This window comes from Haliaeetus leucocephalus, unplaced genomic scaffold (assembly GCF_000737465.1).
Source record: "Haliaeetus leucocephalus isolate CR32 unplaced genomic scaffold, Haliaeetus_leucocephalus-4.0 Scaffold849, whole genome shotgun sequence".
NCBI classification, from domain to species: Eukaryota; Metazoa; Chordata; class Aves; order Accipitriformes; family Accipitridae; genus Haliaeetus; species Haliaeetus leucocephalus.
The window spans coordinates 1,008,108-1,029,450 of NW_010973285.1; positions in this window are offsets into that span (position 1 = coordinate 1,008,108).

Genomic DNA, 21,343 nt, shown 5'->3' on the forward strand with positions numbered 1-21,343 from the left:
CCCCCCGCCCGGAGATACTGAAGAAACAGAAGGGGAAATCTTCAAACTGGAACCAAGCCACCCACAGCGAAACGTTCATCAGAAGGGTGCTGTTAGCAGCTCCCAGTATAGGAGCCCAGCTTCTAATCTATGTCAGGCTTTCACTCACAGGATTCACTCACAAACAAGACATGTAGCAAGACTAATATCAAGGAGACAGTGAATTTAGTGTCTCATAGAGGAAGTGCTGCATTTTTAAAGTATTGGGCTTGACTCCCGACTGTGGGCACAGTACAGATCCCCAAAAGACACTCAGACACTGTCTGCGCTGTGGAGGGTGCAGCCTGTCCTTGCTACCACCCAGAGAGAGGAGAAAGAACAGACCCTGCGCCGTGTCTCTCTTGCAAAGGAGAGGAGACATCCTCTCCTACACCTGAGTTTGTGGTCACAGGCACAAGATCAAAAGGCAGTATGGTCTTTAATATGGGAAGAAGATTGTGTAACTCATGATGAAGTTTATCCAACAAAAGGCTCTTTCCCCTAGCAGCAATAATGCTGGTCCTCCCTCTCCTCTTTCTGTCAAGACTTTTTTTTCAGAAACCCATTCAGGACTCAGACAGCAGAAGCAAAACAACAAGATGGGATTTCCCTCCCCTACCCCCCACCCAACCGGAATGATTTTATCACCTCATAGCCACTCTAAATAGTGTTCAGTGCAGTGCAAATCATACTTTGCATGCAAATATGAAGACAGTGTTACCACAGGAATGAAGTCTGTTGAGGTATGGGGCGAGGAGAAGCTTGGCTGCTCTCTTCTGAACAGACCTGCGTGGTGCAGTGAGTTTCACTCATTAAGGGAGAGCAGGAGGACTATCACTCCTGCTTTTGCCAAACTCTTATCTTTGAGTTTACTGCCCAGTAGGAGACATTTTCAGATTCAGGAAGCCAATAGGGAGTTAGCAGCAGGGAGATTTGGCCTCTACCCAGACGGTCAAGTGGTTCAGACCAGCTTTGTACCTTTTATATGAAAGCAGAAACATCTGCGTACTCTCCAGCTGGCATCCGGTCTCTATTTACCATCACTCCTTAGCTTCAGAGAAACAGTAAATGACTCCTTGCCCATACAAAGACCAGGGCTTTGTAGGAAGGCAGATTTAGCCCATTGCCTGCTGCATTGCCTTGGCCCTTTGGATTCAGACTCCTGAAAACACTCCACAGCTTGTTTCCATGGATTTTATAATATGCCCCAAAGTCACATCATAATCATCTAGTCATCACTGCTGGTAGCTTCATATCCCTGTGCTGGAGGCAATGACATCCAAATGCACTAATGTACTACACAGCACCGATCACCATTTCCTAGCAGTGTGCAGCTGACATGGGTGATGGAGGTATTCTGTCCTGACACCTCTCCCATTCCCACAAGAGCATCACAGAATGATGTCAAAAGAGCTCACTTGTCAAGTGGCAGCCATCCGTGCTAAATGACTGGGTGCAGCCCTATATGTTCCTCTGCCTACATTTGAAATCCCCCATCTTATTTTTGTTGCTAATTGTTAATAACCCTTCACTGTTTGCTGAAAGCTGATGGTATGCAGCAAACACACTTGACCAGCTGTGTTTGTGAAACACAAGGATATCAATTTGATCTAAGTATTGTTCTCATCTTGGCTGTCCATGCTTTGTGCACCGTTAGTTACTTCAACACTTCATACCTTCTGTTTCTCCTACTGCTCCATGTCAGTATTATCTATTTACTCTGTAGAGAACATACAGCTTTTATTTGCTCAACAGTGAGTACAACAGGGCCCCAAACTTGGCTGGGGCTTTTGGTGGAGAGAGTTCCTCCTGCAGATAAGGCTTGAATTTTAGTGTTATTCTGGACTGAGGCTGAAAGATGCACACACTCATTCAGGCTAGGATTCAAAGGCAACAAATAGCAAGGTGACAGATAGCTACTTCTGCCTTTTGGTATGTAAGCAAAGGAATTAGCAGGCTGTAACCACACTGGCATACAGAGCCTGGAACAGACTCTGAAATTGACAGACACTGATGTTTGTGTCAGCTGAAAAAGAAAGCAGCAACAAAAAAATGTAGAACAAAGAACAGCAATACTTCAGAAAGTTTCCCATTGAAAACAAGGAATCTCAGCTACTGGCAGAACATAACATCAGCTGAAATTTCCACAGAGCAGAATTTTTAAATGCTCAGTGTGCCCAGTCAGGGCCAGGTTTTCAATTTAGCTCAGTTCCCATGGAGGCAGCTAAACAAGAGCCAGATTTTTAAAATCACTGAGTATCCAGCTGTTTCCATTGCAATAATTCTGGCCCAGTTTTTAAACAGAGCTCAGCACCACCCAACAAGCTGTGTCATTTCAGAAGCTTGCCCTAAGTGACTTTGCATCTGAGGTCATTGCTTCACTGGCTACCTGTCAGAGGCTCAGGTCACCACCATTTCTGTCTTCTTGCTCCCTTTCTGAGCTCTGATGTGGTCTGAATAATATGAACTATCAAATAACTTTCCTGGGTATATGTAGAGAGGGAATATCAAGAGATGTACCGCATGAACGGAGACATGGTGAGCTTCACAGCTCTGCCAATTTACCATGCATTTTTGAGCTGCAAGAACCAGCATTATGCTTTGACCTGCCAATCATGCAGACTCATGTCAAATTATGTCATCTTCCAAATGTCTGACTTTGGAGGTCTCAACCTATTTTCACATGCAGATGAAACTAAGAGCTTCTTTCTTCTGAAGACTGCAGGAAAGCTGAAAAGACAGCAGACATCATGATTCAGGGAAGGCTGTGTGTCAGGTGATGTAAAACATTATCTGGGCATCAACACATTCATAGAAACTGCAGTCTTCCTTCATCAGCATGTCAGTGTGCAGCTTTTCAAGGGTTGGAGTAACCCTTTGCTAGGAGAAGCCAGCCTGGGAGTCCTAAGCCACACACAGCTCCTATACTTTACAACTTTCTGGAAGCTTGTAGGAAGAGCTTGACAGACAGCCAATATGTATGGGAAGGGTAACATCTTCTGCACTAGTGCTTTCTGTCTTCCATGGCTCTTGCATAAGCAGAGAGGTGCAATTCAGTATGGGGGATAAAGCACAGAAATTCTCAGAAGTGGAGTGGTCTACCAGAAGAAAAGAAAAAGCAGAGTTGTTCCCTCCTGTTTGGGTTGTTTTGGTTGTTGTTGTTGGGGGTGGGGGGGGGTGGGGGAGTTGTTTTTTGCTTTTCTTCTAAGTGAAGATCCAGGAGACACACAGGGAAGGGCAGAAAACGGAGTTGATCAAAAAGGCAGCCCGCCACAGAGACAGCCTCAGGCTATGCACACTGAGGCACAGTTAGCTGAAGCCACTTTTTGGCTTTCAAAGCTAGTTTAAAATGGCTCCTGCTCAAACCAAACTCCCTGAAACAAGAGAAGTCTTGAAATTCAGGTGAATTCCAGTCTCTTTAAAAAAAAATGCTCTTGTTCATTTTCCTGTTGGAGAGGGATGTATCTCCCCATTTGAAGCTTCCTCCGCTGTCATTCCTTCCTCTCATTTCCTTGAGCCCCCTTGCTGCGTGACCGTGTGACAGACAGCCATTCAGTGAGAATCGAGAGAGATATTGGCAGTTTGGGAGCTGTTGTTCCTGCTTGTGTATGCAAAGAACATAATTGCTAAGTGCATCATCTGTTGTAATTTACACATCCACACACAGCATAGATCAGGCCAGTCTTTACATAAGGATGCAGTGCCGTTATTTTCTTCTTCTCTGCTTTTCTGGGCAGGAAAATATTAGGTCTTCTGGACCTCATTGTGCTAGGAGCTGCACAAATGCCCTAAAAGGTGATCCCTGTCCCAGATATCTTACACTTTCAATACAGCTGCAGAGAACTGGGATGGGAGACAGTATTTCTTTGACTCTGCCACTTCACATACAGGCAGTGCAACTGTTTGAAATGACTTGACTAAAAAAATTTATGAAGGTCTGCAGTGGATGTGAGAAGTTAGCAATACTAAACCCAGTGTTACAAAACCACTTTGCAGTCACAGACCCACCGAAGCAAGAGCTATGCTGCTCCCAAATGTTATCTAAGCAGGAGGAAATCAAGGAGCAAGCAGTGAATACTGGTCTGCAAGATAAAAATAGCAGCTCTGTAACAATAAGAGGACAAAAGCCTTAAAAAAAAAATAATCAAGAAAGAATGTGAGAGTGATTTCCAACTGGCTTCCCTGCTGATTGTTTTGACTCTCGCTGTCACAGCAATTTGACTTCTTGTGATCTTCTGCAGTGGAAGCCAAGCCAAGATGTTCTTCTCCTTTAAAACCTTCAGATGCAGGTCAGACAGAACCCCTGCCTGAAGGTGGAGACTGCACAGCCGTGTTGGAGACCTCAGAAACCAGCACTGTGATCCATGATGACAGGGAAGGGGGTTGTTATTCCCTTCTCACTCCCTTGAGTAAATCTGCAGCTCCCAATGTGCCTTGAATTCCTTCACCAGCTTGCACCTCTCGCACAAGATCCCCCAGTTACCCTTTAGGACCTTCAGCAGTGGACCCTCACTGTCCAAAGACTCTTTTGAGTCTGTGGCAGACCCCACAGATGTTTATGTTAGGATCTTTCACTCATCGGCCTCTGACTGTGCTGTCTCAGGGGATGACATGGAGCCTCATATCCTTCCCTGCTGCCTGGAGTGCTACATCTCCATTTAAGCTGAGGTTCAGAAGACAAAATTTCTGCTCAGACAGTGTTCTTTAAAATAACACTGCATCTTGTGCAAAGACAAGGAGGGCCTGCTCAGCATCCACCACCACTGGCATGCCAGTTCCCTCCCAAGCTGGCTCTCTGCTCGGCGAAGCAGAACTGTTGGACTCTACCTCGTGTACAGCACCACCAGAAGTGGGGGAGATGGGGGCTTTCATCAAGCACTGGGCGTTTTCCACACATGTGCTTTCAGGTGATGCTTTGCATGTTCATGCAAAGTGCTTCATTTGCTCCAGCTGTGCCATGGGGACGTGGCGCCCGGGCAGAGCCACAGCCACTAGAGGGCATTTGAAGGACACCAGATCAATGGGCAGCAGGTGGCTGGCCAGCGTGCCAGCCAGCTCTGCCTGTGTGACCCACTGTGCCAAGCTACAGCGTGCAACAAGTGGTCTTATCCCAGTGCCTTCCTCATTCTGTCTTTCTGCAGTTGCCCCTGGGTGCTCTGGGTTAGTGGTTAGGAGCAGACATGGCACAGGTTGTTCCCATGGTACACCTGGATCTGCGGCTGCAAATGGGCAGTAGCTGAGGTGGAGCAATGCTCCTGAAGAAACAGACCACTGAATAACTTTGATCACACCCTTCAAAATAGCTATGGATGTAAATATCAGACACAGCTTTGTTCATCAGTCTTTATCAGCTGCCTGTGACTCCTCATTTAGTTTTCCTTGACATTAAGTCAGAAGTTTATGATTTTCATACCTTTTTCTATCTAGTCCTTCTCAATGGAGAGATCTGTTTGCAAAGGGCAATCTTTAGCTAGAGCATACACCTACATTCTCCATACCAACCTCTTTCAAGTCCATTTCAGTAGATGGAGGAATTGAATGTGGTCTTCTGTATTCTAGCTGAAGGCCACGGCCTTCAAAACACAAAATATTTGCAGGGACTTTACCGCCATGTAACTGTCTGCCATTCAAAGAGAATGACACAAACCCTACAAATCCTTTCAGTAGAGCTTAAACAGCTCCCCCGGGTGGTCCTCTTTTCCTCCTCTTTTTTTTTTTTTTTTTTTTTTTTGAAAGAAGATCAACATTGCAGAAGTAGCAGTGGGGGTACCTACACTTGCACAGTGGGTTTCTGTGCAGATGAGCCCCCATGGGAGAAGTTTGCATGTAGGAGTTCCATGTTTGTACGGCTGGCAGCTGCTCTGTATGTGCTGGAGAAGAGGCAAAGGCAGGATGAGAGTGAGCTTCCACTTGCTGTGGGCTAAGAAATATAAGAACAAGAATGCCTGGGTTGGTACTTGCCTGTTTTCAGGCTCTTTTGGAGTCTGAGAATGACCAAGTGTCACCTCAGTTATTTCCAGATCGAATTGCCCTGCAAAACTTCAGATTGTCAGGAGCATCCTTCTGAAGAGGGGCAGGAGTCTTGCAGGGTTGGTGCCAGAAAACCTAATGCTTTCCATGGACCTGAGAGACAGGACACCAAGCCAGCATTGAGTAAGACAGGTCAGACTCTATGAAAGCAAAAGGGGAAACAGCATATCCATTCCTCAGACATGCTCAATTTGAGTCAGCTGGACTTGTAGTAGGGAGTGGGAGCCCCATGGGCACAAATCCAGAGAGATTCAACCCCTGAGCCTGGTGCAGCAACACAACACCATGACTCATCACTACCTGCCAGGATGCAGCTGGTGTGGTGTAGGAGCGGTACACACATTCGTGGTGGTGTGAGCACCTGTCTGGTCCTGGGGGCAATCCTGCTGGACATGTGATGTAGTAATGATGCACTTGTGCTTCTTGCTGTGGTTGCTGCACCAGCCTTCAGCTTTCAGGAGCTTGGTTTGAGCACACCAAGCTTTATGGCCAAGAGGGGCATTTTTATAGAAATTCACTCCTCAAGTCTCAACAACACTTCAGGAGTCAGTACTGGCATTATTTTTATGTCAGAGGTAAGGACAAGAGATTTTTCCTGGGACATGGTAGCAGACCTGTGGATAGAGCCCAAGAACCTCGACGCATGATTCAGAGTCCAGCATCCAGCTTTTCGTGTAACAAATCGGCTTTTACAGGCATTGAGCTACCTGTCTCCGCTCATAGATTAAGACCTGGCGAACCACAAACTGAGCTAATTGGTATATTTTTCCCTTAAAAAGAGATTATAAAAACACTTGTACTGGGAAGTGTGAGTGATACATTCTGCCTGGAGGAAAACAAATTATCTCTCCAGCAGGCAAACTCAGATCCCCAGGGCTCTGAAAGCAACTCAGGTTGACACACTTTCTTGTTCTAGACAGTTGGGGATTTGAGAGTGCTGATCTGAGGTGGAAGCAATGGGGAATATCCTCTCCTTGCTTTCTTTTTCTCTTGTCTTACATGATGTCAAACAACAGCTACTGAACAGGCTTCCTCAAAGTCATTATGGCAAATGCAGATTACATATCACACGCAACAGGCAGTTCTTGCAAATCTTGACAAGTCTGTTCTTTAACGATATACTGGTTTCAGAGAGGCCATAGATGCCATTGCTGATCAATAAGCTATAGCTTCCCCACCCCCACCCCCAGCATGGGGTGCTGCTTGGAAGGAAGACTGAATTAAATACATTAGTTCTTTCATAGAGTGAACAGAGGGTACTTAAGTTACACAGTTTAAACTCCCTACTGCTGCTGGTTTCAGGGCAGCTGTGTCAGTTTAGGCTACTATGGTGACATGCAGATGGGAGAAGAGTAGTGTGGTACCATAATCCTGCATATCACAAGAACTTGGTATTTCGCTTGGAATGCTATGCAAATTCTAGACTGGAAGGCGCCTCTGGAAGTCATCTGGTCCAAACCCTGCTCAAAGCAGGGCTATTGCAAAGATACTCCAATCTGATAGAACAAGTTGGCTGAGGTGGCAGTTCATACACATCAGGTCTCAGCCACCAAGAGAGGATGAGAGCTTCACAAATCAGTTTTCATTAATTACTTCACTAGTAGTCAAGGCTGCACAGGCACTGGATTTCAAGGTGAGTTGAAATCAGGTGTGGGAACCCTAAGATACCACCTTTGTGGAATCATGGCTTCTGGCGTGTGAGTCTTACTGTTGTGATGTGATGGGGACACATGGCTGCCATGCCCTGGTGAAGCCAGCATGAAAAGGTTATTTTTGCAACATCAGAGAGGAATGGGACAAAAGTAGAAATAGAGTTTCAGTGTAGCCACAAAAAAATCCTGTATTTGAAAGGTGTATTTGCTCTCCACTGTCAGTACAAGTGTGGGAAATGCTGGGATACAGAACTTTCAAACAAAACCAGTGGAAGTCTAGGTTCTGAAGGAATGGAATTTATACACCAGATTTTGGTGTTCTGCAAAGTAGAATAAGTTATCACTATTGTAGTGGAGCTACAGGAAAGCAAAGCTACTGAATGTACAGAATTTATTATCCTTACATAGGATTATATCAGGATTACATCAGGAGGAAGAAGTGCTAAAGGTGAACATTGGTCAGACAGTAAATATGAAATGAGCATACTGTACAGTGACTTCTGAATAGACAAATACAAGCTCGAGTAATTTCTAAAGTTACCCAAAGGATCTTTCTGACCTATGTTTGTAGAGAGGGCTATTGTTAGTGTATAAAACACGGTTCGGTGATGGGCACACATAGTGGTATTTGTCAGTATTTGTGTGAGTATTTGTTTTAATGCACTTACTAAAACTAGCTGAGATGCATGTATGCGGGGGCATCACAATTAAAAAAAAAAATTAAGCAAAAGTGAACATTCTTATAATTTTTTTTTATCTGGTGATAATATTTGCTGTCATAAGATAATAATAAGTTCTGCCATGAAGGCTTTGAGAGTCTAAGTATAACATGTAGCCCTGAACTTTGACATCTTCCTGGTAGAAACATAGAGGAATATTTGGAGGTGTTTATGTTTGCTGGCAAAATACCTAGTTTCCTACAGTTAGATGTATTAGCTACTTGTAGATTTTAAAACATTTTCTAAGCAGCTGTTTCTATTTTATGTAGGGCTAATGCCCCATCAAAATGCTTAGTCTTTTCCCCAACCCCCTCATTCAGCCTGCTGAAGAAAGGTCTGTGCTCTGCCTTTTGTGCAGCCAAGGGTCTCTTGGGAGACACATCGTGGTGGGTGAGGAGAGTGCCCCATGAAGGCACAGACAAGCCTGAGGTGTAGAGCAGCTTCTGACTTTGATGGGCTTCCTTTCATTCCTGTCCTAATCTCACCTCCTACTCTAGTATTTGGAGCGGGTAAGAAACTTAATGTAGGGATTTTTATGCCTCTGAAAATGAGACTTAATTATACAAAATAACGTTTTTGGCTGGGTAGCAGAATGAGGTCTCAATGACACTTTTGCCACTACATTTTTTCAATATCGTAATCACAAGGAACTTTCTAAGAAAAGTAAATTGCAGGTGAATAGCCTGTTTTTCTGTACCTCATCTACAGAAACAAAAAAATAGCTAATAACATGAATTGAGCAGATTTCTAGCGTAGCTGGCCGAGGCATATATTGTCTTCTGCTGAACACCTTCTGTTTCACTCTGCAAACACAAGCTGCTAGAATGACCTCAGCGCTTCTTTAGCTTTTATTCAAAGTCACCGAGATGTTTATGATTCAGTTTCCTCCCGCATCTCAGCAATAAATACCTACACAGCAAAGGCCTGTAAATCTGCCATTCAAGCAGCAAAACAACAACATGCCAATCCAATAAATGACTCCCTCATATTGTTTTTATTACACAAAGAAGGCTTTTTCTGTGCTCCATCCAAGAACACCATCCTGCAGGGTTTACTTTATAATAAACCAGGGACATCCAGCAGAGGTGGGCAGCAGATCAGAGGAAAGATAGTGTCGTGTACACTACAGCAGGGTGAAAAAGAAGATAAGGCATAATTATTCATGAACATTTTCTTAACTCTTGAATTACCCAATGATTCTGCAACATTCACTTTCCTATGGTTTTTTGGAAGTGGTCTTTCATAGCAGTATTCATGAATACCTGGCTATTTAAGCAGTGCTGTGCATGGTTTGCTATTCTTTCCTGCTTTCTGAGTAAGAAAACAAATTATTTGTCTGCACTTTTTGCTGCTGACCCACTAGTAAAGGATGATCAAACTACAGACAGTTGAAGAAAACTGTTTGCAGGCAAATCATGAACTCATATATGTCTACAAAGTGTATTTCAAACTCTTACGAACAAAACAATCTGTCAGAATGTAAGCCAGTGCATATATCATTTGCAAACTGAATAAAAGACTGCTTTCACTGGGTAGTTTGCTCATTACAATTTGTTCAGCACTGAAGTGTGTGATAAAGCAGAGAGGAAAACAATCTTGTAATGCCTTTCTCTAGCTGCAAAAGCAGTAATATTGCTCTGATTTATAAATGCAGCAGAAAGATGGGGTTCAAAAATAATCTTCTTCCACTATAGCTACTTTGCTTTTGAGAGCTAGGGTAGATGTGATCTATCAGCATTTTTGTTTCCCTATAAAGATAGATAGATTTTCAACATTTCTTTACCACTTAGGAATAAGGATAAAACACCTGCAGACAATTTAAAAAAAAAAAAAAAAAAAAAACCCAGAAAAAAAAAGCAACAACCAAACTGGCTCAAAGGTTTATGTCCTTAGGGACTTGATTGTCTCCCATATCTCCAGGCTCAGCCTGTGGCACAGCCATCCATATGTTTTCCCCCTTCAGAAAAAAAAAGCCAGGTTCCATTGTGGCACAAAGTTATATAAATAGTTTTTTACCTGCCCCAGGGAAAACAGGATGAGGAGGAAACAACCAGGATGATTTTATTTATTTTTTTGATTTCTCTGCATAGATGGGTAGATTTTAAAAAGCAAGGCACTTGCTTTAGCAGGTATGTTTTAAACATGATGCCAGGAAGAAAATAAAAGTGGTGGGACTGAGAAATGGAGAGGAGGCCAGAGCCGCTCCTCTTTGATGAAAGGATGCTGAAAGACAATAAAGGGAGAAGGATGAGCAGAGAAGGGAGATGTGATCCTTGGGACAAGAGGGAATGGTGGCAGTCTTGAAAACCAGATGAACAGAATTCAACTCTTTCTGCAAAGAAGATAATGTTGAAAGGAACAATCAGCTGAGGAGTGCAAAACAAGGAGATCCTGAAACAGGGTGCAGTGTTGGAAGCATGAAAAGAGGAAAAAGGAAGGAGGGCAAAAGTCTTGAAAACAAGGGAAGCCAAAGTGCTGCAGCAAGACAGAAGGAAGAGAAGAGGTCAGCGCTGCCTCTGTTCTTCTGCACGGCAGCAGTGAGGACTTGACGTACGTGTGCATCTGCACAATGAGAAGAGCATAGCAGCACAGAGTGTGACTGCACTGCGACTCACTAAAAAGAGCGGTTTCCACAAGAAAGAGAGAAAAATGCACATCAGAATGGTTTAGCAACAGCTGTGCTTATTATTTTTTTAATGGGCTTTTTCCTTGCATTATAAAAACAAACCTAATTTTGAACAGGATATTGTCCTTTCACTGCTTTCCCCTGCAGCTGATGCTCTGTCAGGATCTCCAAACCTAAAATACAGACTACATTGTAATGATGCTGCAGTGCATTGTCAGAGACAGCAGCAAGAACTTCACTTTGATAACTGTGCTGCCACTAAAAAAGTAGGAATAAAAGCCCTTCAGAAAGAGATGGTCTGTCTGCTCCTTATTAAGGTGTTTAGTACATTTTGTCAAGAAACAGTGCAAAATCATGAAGTAAACTGTTGGGCAAAGCACAAGGCCTGAGGAACAATGGGACTGCTTTTTCCGAGCTTCAAAGTACCTTGTTGATTGCAGCATTGTAATAATAGCACTTTGCAGGCAGCTGTGTTCCTCTGTAACACTCTGTGTGGGAACAAGGGAAAATTGAGGGATGCAGAGCTGGTGCCTGGCTTTCCCTCTAGCAGGACCAGCCCTGGAGAGAGGCGGTGCTGCCCAAGGCAGGAATAAGGACCATCTTCATTTTCCTTACTGCGGGCTGAAAGGTCAATTCAAAGAACAAAAAATGGCAGCTTTTGAAAAGCCAGCATCCCAGCTGTTTGAAAATATCCTAACAAAGACAAGGTAACAGCTTGTCTCTTTAGTCTGTACCTATGATGAACTCCAGTATCCTGCTATGACACAGGATTTAAAAAACTATTTCTACAGGACTGATTTAAGAGCTATCTATGGAAAGATCATCTAAGATGTCTATCTCAGGTACTTAGAAAACCTTAAGACATCTTTATGGCAGAGAGCTGGAGTTATCCAACGCACCGGGAATACAATTCAATTACACATCTATTGCAGAAGTGGAGCCAAAAAATACAAAAAAACCCTGCAAGTTTTTGCGTTTCTTTAACTGCAGAAGACCGGGAAGTCCAGTAACCGTACCGACGTGTCAGCCTTACGGAACTGTATGCAGCATGCTACATGTCTATTCCCCATAGCCTTGCACTAAAAAGGGGGTCAGGACATAGGTTCTTTCAGGCATAGTGGTGGAACTATGTGCATCAAGGACAATATCAAAAATGTGGCTAGGAGCAAGAGTAAAATATGGTATCTTTAGAGCAGTGTTATTTCGCAGAAGTACCACCTTGCTTAACTGCCCTTGCCAAATAGCCAACCCAGAATAAAATAAGAGAAGCTGGGTAGGGCTAGCATAGAACAACATGGATATGCCCTCTGAGGCTACACTGGCAGGTCAGGCTGCGGGAGCACAGCACTGCAGACAGAGGAGGCGATAGCAGCCTAAGCCAGGTGGGCTGCCTGAGTCATGGCAGGTGAGTTTTGTGGAGACCCGGGTGCTCTTTCTGGAGCCATCAGTCAACAGCCCAGGAATGCACTTTTTCAGGAAATGCGTAAGAGCATATGTACATGTTCCCCAAGGACCTTGAAAAGAGGACATAAATTCTGGTGCCAGTGCCATTTGTTTAGCTGCCTGTCCCAGACCAAGATAGGCAAGAGTTTTTTTCAGAGTGTTATGATAATCCTCAACATTGCTTTACTGAAACTTGGGTAAAATCCTACTGTCCTAATACCTGGTTTTTACCTAGCCTTTCCTCAGGCAGATTCCCAAACAGTAAACAAAAAGGGCTTCAGGATCTAACTCAAGGAATTTATTTTTGCCCATAGGAACAGGAGACAGTAAGTTTCTTTCTGCTCCAGGAATTTGAAAAAGATTTGTAAAGCATGTCCACAGAAGTTTCCTCTGCAACCCTCATTTCCTGGCCACAGTAGGCCTGTTAGATTTCCACTGATCTGTTGTTCAGCTTCAGGAAACAAACCAGCTCTCAGTTCCTTTGCTGAAGTTTGCTCCATTTGTATCATAACCGGTCATATAATCCTAACTGCAGTGTCTTTGATTTTCACTGCATCCTTGTTAAACAGGGGGGAATGCTTGATGCATAAATCTTCCTGTGCTTAATTTTGCATGCTACATTATTTCTAGAGCATTTAGAAATGCTGCAGTTAGCTAGCATTTATCCTCACTGCTGTGGCAGTTTCAGTCTCAGTGCCTTGCTTGTTCAAGATACGACACTGAATTTTCATTGTGAGCAATACCCACAGTGTCTGTGTGAGCTCTGTGTAACAGAGCAAAACAGCTTAAGGAATAAAGTCTCCCACTGAGCAACATTCACCTTTTTGAAGAGGATGGGCCTATGCATCAAGTTCTGCTTGCATCCCTGCACTGGTCATAAGTCCTATGAACAGACTCCAGCCCTCTTTTCCAGGGCTCTGCAACCACAAGCAAACCTTAGGAGCACAAGTCACCAACTCGCCCATCAGTCACACAGCCTCCTGTTTCTAAGCATGTCTTTCCCTCTACCTTGATCTCACCTCATATTTGCAGGCTCCCAAAACGATGCACCAGGAGAGGGAATCCTCATCAGACCTGCCTGTGACAGTGTGCTGTGCCTCCAACACCAAGCGGTGCACCAGTCCTACCAGCGTATTGAACTAGAGTTGGCTGCAGTGCAAGAACAGGGTTGAGCCTTAGTGAATTTTAGATCAGCTGCAAGATTGCAGGCAGTCCTGCCCACTGCAAAAGTACAACCCTCCCCTCAGGCCAGGATAGGAAGCCTTCACCTCACCTTAGCTAACCTTGACAAATGCTCACGGTCATGTATTCTCATGTAAATTCCTGCTGGACACAGGCTGTTGAGTTCAGTTCCTGAAGCAAAATGGATCAGATAGAGCCATACTTGAAAGGAATTTAAAAAAACCCAAACATTTAAAAACTTGTTCTGTTTTCTGCAAGCAGCAGAAACTTCTGCATTAGCTGAAGGACATCACAGTAAACAGAGAACAGCTGTTGGAAATAAACCCTCTTTTTCTTAGATGTACTAACACAAAGCTGTAGCTCCATGGTTTCCCTAGCATTTGTTTTTCATGTTGTACTGGGAAACAATCCATTTATGGATTTTACTCCGTATCTGTCAGTAGTTAAAGTGTTTGTAATAAGGTCTTGAACCACACATTCAAGATTTGATGATTAAAGATGCTCCCAATCCTGCTCAAGACAAGACAAAACAAAACGATCTCTTTAGGGAAGAGAAAGTTTTACCAGCGTGCAGGTGCCATGTGTAAACAAAATTCTCCTTTCAAGGAAACATAATGATCATCATCACAGGTTTACATTCTTAAATGGACAATGAGGCTTGATCAGGACATGCGAGTTTAAGGGAAAAGGAGTGAGGCAGATGGTTCAGAGCTCTGCTGTTTGCTTCAAGTCATGAAACAACTTTCATCCTCATTTTCCTCCTTTTCCCAGATCAAGGTCAGGACTCCCGTTTTAGTTGCCACTGAGATTTTTCTCCTGTGAAGAACTCCAGGAAAAGGGATGTGCTTGACAACGACCATTTCATTACTTGTGTATTGAAGCAGCTGGGGAATGTTTTGAGAAAGGACATCCCAAGGTTAAAATGAAGGAAGTGGTCCTTCCCCGAGACTCTTCACCTGCTGTCAAATCTTACGTCTTTCCTGTGATTAAACTTGTGCTCACAGCAATAGCTAGTCTCTCTGCCTCTCCATGACTGCTTCCATCTGTGCAATTGTCTTGGGGTCACTGCTCTAAAATCTGCAGCTGTCCTCAACCTTCCCCTCACATATTCATTTGTCATACTGACAGTTTTCCACCTGATGGGTCCATTGGCAGCAGGAGACTCTTTGTGAGAGCCAGTTTTTGAACACCTGCCCTAAAATAGCCATTTCTGAATCTAGCTGGGGAAAAGACACTAACTGGTAATTCTTCCTCTCTGTTAACCAGTGATGGGGACTACCCATACAATGCCCCAGAACACATTTCCCAAAACACTGTTTTGCATCTAACACAGTGACTGTCTAAATCAAACTCCTGGTCTGAGCAGCCCTTGAGAAAAAGCTCCGTGAGGGGAGTCTCTTCTCGAGACTGAGGTGCACAAGTTCCCGCAGCAAGGATATCCCTGCGGATATTAACCTCTGCTTCAGCCTGCTTTGGGAGAGCCCATCCACTACCGTATAAGTTACAGAAGTGTCAGCCAAGGGGACTGACATCCCTGAGGTTCACATCTTAGCAGTGATGACCACTCAGCTTCCTTTGAACTGGGGCCGTATTAAAAGTGTCAAGTCATTTTATTCACAATGGCAGACACAGAAAGGCCACCCTCCTGCAGTCATGAAGAGGATATACTTACACAAAAAGTGGGACAGGGAAAAAGATAAATCTGTTGCTTTTACCTGAAAGAAATAACCTATCTCTTGGGCAGGTCACTTGGGCAATGGTCTGGTACACTAGATCTGTAGAATTGTTAGGACATCTTGTGCTTATATTGTCTTCTTCAGTTTAATGTGAGCTAAGTGAAAATCCCATCATGAATTCCTTCATATGCCTTACTACTAGGAAATTTTGACATTTCTTTTCTTCTTTCTCTGCAACCTACGATTTCGTGACATGTTGGTGGCCTTCAGCAATTTGCCCTCGCATTCGATCCCTTGAATATTTTCCAAAGATTGTACCTCTGAGAAATATTATTGCAGCACCAAACCCACATGCCAGCTGGGTTCCTCACTGTGCAACTTGCTGTGGAGGGGGAGAGCAGGGCTGTGCATGGCTTGGGCAGCCAGACTCTGTCTACCATGCCTTCCTTGTGCCTCCCTGCAGCCATGGGTGTACCCCACCACCGGTGGAGCCCTCGGACTAGTTCTGGAGCTCTTACACATGCAGAAGAGTTATAGCATTGAACTCTGTCCTTTTATTTACAAGCTCTCCACGAAATGTGACACAGACAAGAAAGCTTGTTTTAAAGACCTATTGAGCACATGTGCTCGTTGTGTGTCCTTTCACAGTTGAGGAAATGTTCATGAGGAAGCATCCCATCATCTCCTCCTTGTGAGGATAGAATCAGTGGCTAATGTGTATAGCAGTGTCTTAAAGATTTCTGGAACTGAAAAAAATAACAAAAAACAGTAAAAATTTACAAAGCAAACTAAAGTGAAAACATTCAAATTTCCCTTCATCCTTAATAAGCAGTTGAATTTTTAAGTCTGCTACTTTTATAGCCAGGCAGGTTGTTTTAGAGCTATGGGCTGAAAATTCAGGTAGTACCAACTAAGAGAATATTAACTATTTTGTGTGTCACATTTGAATTAATGACTAGAGATATTTTCTTTCTCAGAGAAGTGTGCAATATGGAAATGTGCCTTCTGGGAATGCAAATAGCCCACACAATATATTTGGCAATGATAAACAAATGAAGATTTGCACAGGTGTAATTAAGAACAGAAAAGACAAACCTGTGTGTAGAACTGATTTACAGTCAAACTCCCCTGCCTTGAAAACCCAGATTAAATTGCATGTTGCTGGATTACCAAACTGGTGTTTCAGTGCCTTGGATTACCAGGTCTGCAGAATGGTATAAATTAGCTGATAACCGTGGAGTCAACAATTTAAGGTGGAACTGGTTTAAACTTTAATGGGGGAGACAGGACAGGGTAGGGGGAGTAGTGGCTTATTTTAAGAACTGAAAGCACCTCTTCCCAAACACAAGCATACAGAAATGAAAGCCATTTAAACTATTGAAGTAGAAGGTAGTGGCTACCTTCATGGCAGTGTGGCTTTTCCAAATAGTGCACCAACAGATAAAGAATATTCTTTACTTTGAAGAATTTGCACTTGCAATGCAGAAGTAAAGACAAAAGACTCTTTGGGATATGCATAAGATGTTAGGAAATGTTATGTAGGATGTGGGAGTCGTCATAAACTTCTAAACAAACCCAACTCTGCTATTGCTAATGTCAAGAGCTCAATCACTGAAATCAGAGCTATAGCTCAAACTAGATGTCTGGCAACTCAAAAAGTTTACTAAATGTCATCACAGAAACAGACTAGTTCAATTCTTTATTCCTCCCTTGCATCAATCAGCCAAATCTGATTTCAACAAATTTCAGGAAACAGAGAAAGATATGAAAGAATCTAAATGTGATTTGAGGAATTTTCTGTCTTCCTTATAATTAATTAATACTCAAAATGTGTAACAACCAGCAGATGTCTCTGCAGCCACCTGATCAGCAATACACACAGGAGGAAAAGCAGGGAGGGACAATTTAACGACTGGGCATTTCTCTTAAAGATTTACTTCCAGAAATGTCAAACCTACACAGAAAATTCTGGAAGAGCAGTCAGAGACTGACAGCATTGCAGCAGCACTCCCTAGGAAGGAAACAGCCTCTTACTTGGTTTTACAAATAGTAACATGAATGCCTAAGAATGCTCTGCTATCAGATTGGTTAATCAAGAATAGTAAGTTTATAGATTTGGCAGTTTTGCCCATGTTTTTCAAGCTATTTTTGTTATCGAAAAGGGCAAGCTCGTCTCTGCCATCGTGGGAGCTGACCTGTGCCTGTGGGATGACACCTGTCACAAGCATCTCCCACTCTGCTCCAAAGCAAGACATACAGCTTCAGGCTTTCCTTTGCTTTCTTTTGTATACACAGCAACATGTGAAAAAGTAGTATTTACCCTAGCAAAACAAGACACTCTGCTGTACATCAAATTCCCTCCGTGGGGACAGGCTGAGCTGGAAAATGAGCCAGATGATAGTTCTGAGTCACACTAGTTAATGTGCTGTGGTAAGGCACTTAAATGTTATGACTGTGAGAGCAATAGAAGAAGCTATCTGATAACAAAGCACATGTCTTCTACCACTGTGAACTGATTTGTAAGCCCAGTAAGTTTCTGACTTGCAGCCTAGGGTCTCCTGGTAGTGTCATTTTTATTGAACACTGCTGATAGTCAAGAATGCCTGGCAGGTAGATTTGGGTGGTGTTTGTGCCTTGTACAGAGGCAGTCTCTCTTGCCACAAGTTTATGCCTGGATGGTTAGCTTCTGACTTGGGACAACTGAGGAAAATACCTCAGGGAGTGCAGCAGGAAGACAGAAACACTTTGAAGCCATTTTTAATCTTCCTGAATCCTGGGTGGCCCAAAACCAAGTGTAACTTGCCATTGACTTCAATGCAGCCTGCTTATAGACTGCTGTAAAAGGAGCACCTCTTCCCTCCTCTCACAGATGACATAAAATGAATGTTGGAGGTGTAGAGAGGCTGTTGGGTGTGAGTGCAGGTGTTGCATCTCTCCCATGCCACATCAATGCTGTGGGTGGTAGAGAGCACAGGTTGGCGCTGCATGCTGAGAAAAGAACCCCTGCCCTGCCTGCTGTATCCCCTGACCTGTCAGACTGTGTTCTAGGTACTGACCTTGCTTTAGCAACCGAGTCTTTGGCAGTAACACCTACATGGATATACATGCCACTTTATAGGAGGAAAATATTAGCATGTAAATCACTGCTCTTGATTCAGTTCTCAGAATATAATGTGTGTGTAGGGCCACAGTTTATCAGCCATCTTCTCCTGATCTTCTAATTATTAAAATTCAAGAACCCCATTTCGTTCAGGTAATGCAAGAGGAAAATCCTACTGGCCTTTCGGTTCTTGGCTGAAGGCACATAACAAATGTGATCCTTCTTCCCCTTCCAAGTGATGCGGTGGGTATTCGATGTGCAAGGGAGAAAGGCCAGATGGTGATACACATCTTTATTATATGATGTATGTTTGTATAAAAGGTTTTTATTTTCTCCTTTCTTTAATTTCCATGAATTGCATTTTATTCCCTCCCTTTGTTTTAACTAAGTAAGTAGCAAAATTTGTATATATGTTTTACCACTATTTTATGAAAAGTCTGCAGTTCATACCTGTGATACATGAGATATGATGCTGCCACGGGAAAAGTAGCTAGCGTTGTTACAGACCTGCACCTTAATTATGAAAATTTTTAATTTAAATGTAGGGCTGAGCATACAAAATACAGTACTAGGCCATCTGTTATTTTTCCATCTGGGCTCATTTGCAAAATACTCTGTTTCCCCGCTAAACACTATTTATAATCTTCCTTGGAAAACAAATATGACTGATCTATGGCACACTGAAGATAGCTATTTGCATGCAGCTTTTAATAAAAGTGGCTATATGGTTCAAAGTAGTAACAAAATATATTTATTTTGTTTTGCATGCAGGTGTAAAATCTCACATGGCTTCTAAACATGCACCAAAAAAATCTTCCTATCACACTGCTTTTAACTAGCAAAAAGTGAAAATCCTCAAGAAGTCTAATTTCAAGGGAAATTTACAAATGAGGATGAACAGTTAGCATTCTGAAGTCTCTGACCAGGATTTTTGCAGTGATTCTGAAGTGGCTTGTATTTCAGGCTTGCTTAGTCTGAAATGTCCGCAGAGGCGTGATTTCTGAAGATGAGCACTCAGGTCATTATAAAGTATCTTGAGCTGAATATCCCAAAATTAGTGTAATCACTAGTCATTTGGTCCAAATCCATATCCCCCAGACCAGTAGAAGTGTAGATAATGGGTCTGACTGTACCTTGAAGCTGCAGTAGCAGGGAGCCCACTGGAAGCCCCCTGGGAGATGCATGAGTGCAATTGATTCCATGCCACCCTCTAAGACCTTCTGTGGGTCACTACCAGCATAATCCAGAGCATGGACAATGGGATGCTGTGAGTTATGTCCTATTTTCTCTCTCCGCTCAGCACAGCAGAGGGGTGAAGGCCTCATTCCTTGCTACTCCCTAATTACCCTTTCATACCTTTGAGTCCAGTATCATGAAGTACCTGCTCAGGTCCTCCTTGCTAGCCCTAACACATTATCTTTGGCCAAATTCTATTTGAGAGTTTCCAGAGTGGAAAGTACGGAGGGGCTTATTTCAAGGGTTTCATGATTTGGAGGGCAACTATTCATTAGTATCTTACTCTCCTCTTCCCCTTGTCTTCATTTTATGGTGGACTGAAAAATGCCTTCAGACTCCCTTGCTTTGTTTTAATTCTTCATTAAAAGGCAAAGGCTGATTTCTCCTGACTAACTTGCATGCAGAGTTCTGAATTAAGTTCTTTGCAGCGTCATTTGGAGTAATGTTTTTTCTGAGCAAAACTAGAACAACTGTGTTCTAGAAAACACATTTAAAAAGTCTGGAATAAGTTGCCAGGTTCCCTGACACTGCTCCTTCAGGCAGTCTCATCATATTTCATTGCTCTTGCCTGTCTGTCTTCCTGTTGCCCCTGCCTGATACATTTTAAGTTCTCTGCAACAAAGACTGTCTTTTTTTTCTCTCTCTTATTTTCAGCAATATCTGGCATAACAGCACTGTTGCAAACTGAAGCTTCCAGGTGCCATTACAATACAGCCTTCCATCCCAAATCTGACAAAAATGTGATCCCTGACTACTGATTGTGAAACGGACCATACTTGAAAAGGTGCAATATCGCATATGCAGAATCCTTACTGCAGCACCTGCAAGACTTGAAAACTCTATACAGCAAACCACACCCCAAAATACCATCTTTTTAATTTCTCCCTGTCAAAGATGAACAAGTTGCCTTATCTTAGAGTGTTGTATACATTTACAATGAAACAGAAAATCAGAACAGATGCAGGAGATGGGAAAGAGAGATAACATACTGAGTTTAAATGACTATAATGCAAACATTAGTAGCTATTTACTAACAATTTAATTAACTTTTTTCCCCCTCTCATGCCACCTCAATTTCAGTTCTTTCAATAGCATATGGCAACTGTAGAGTGCATTTTGAAAACATCCCCCCCCCCCAAATGTTTGCACACTTAGGGCTAGAGGTGGCTCAGGAACTGAAGAACACTCTCGATCATGTTAGGCAAAGGTGCCTGGCTCCACAGGTGAGGCTGAGCAATGTGACACTGAGATGGACCTCAGTCAAACTTTGGGCTATGTGGTGTCCCCCTTCAAAGGGCTTCAGAGCCCTTTGTCTACAGGGAGGCTTTGGTGCCTGTTGGCTGGTGTGTTGCTGGTGATTGCCCTGCCCTTTGCTCAGTCACCCTCTTCTGCTCGAGTGACAGCTGCAGTTAGACACACCACTTCTTACCAGGACCATCCAAAGGCATTACATTACTGCATCTTGTCAGACCCAGCTGCGCAGGCTGCCTCGTGGAGAGACTCATATTGCTTAGTGGGACTCAGCTAGCACAGGAAGTTGCACATGTAGTTAATGCTTTTCCTGAAACCTTTCCTCTTCGTTTCCAAGGAGAAAATAGAAAAACAATAAATAAGACTCTTTGGCAGCTCGCTGGTCGTGAAACTTACTCTTGACCCTTTGA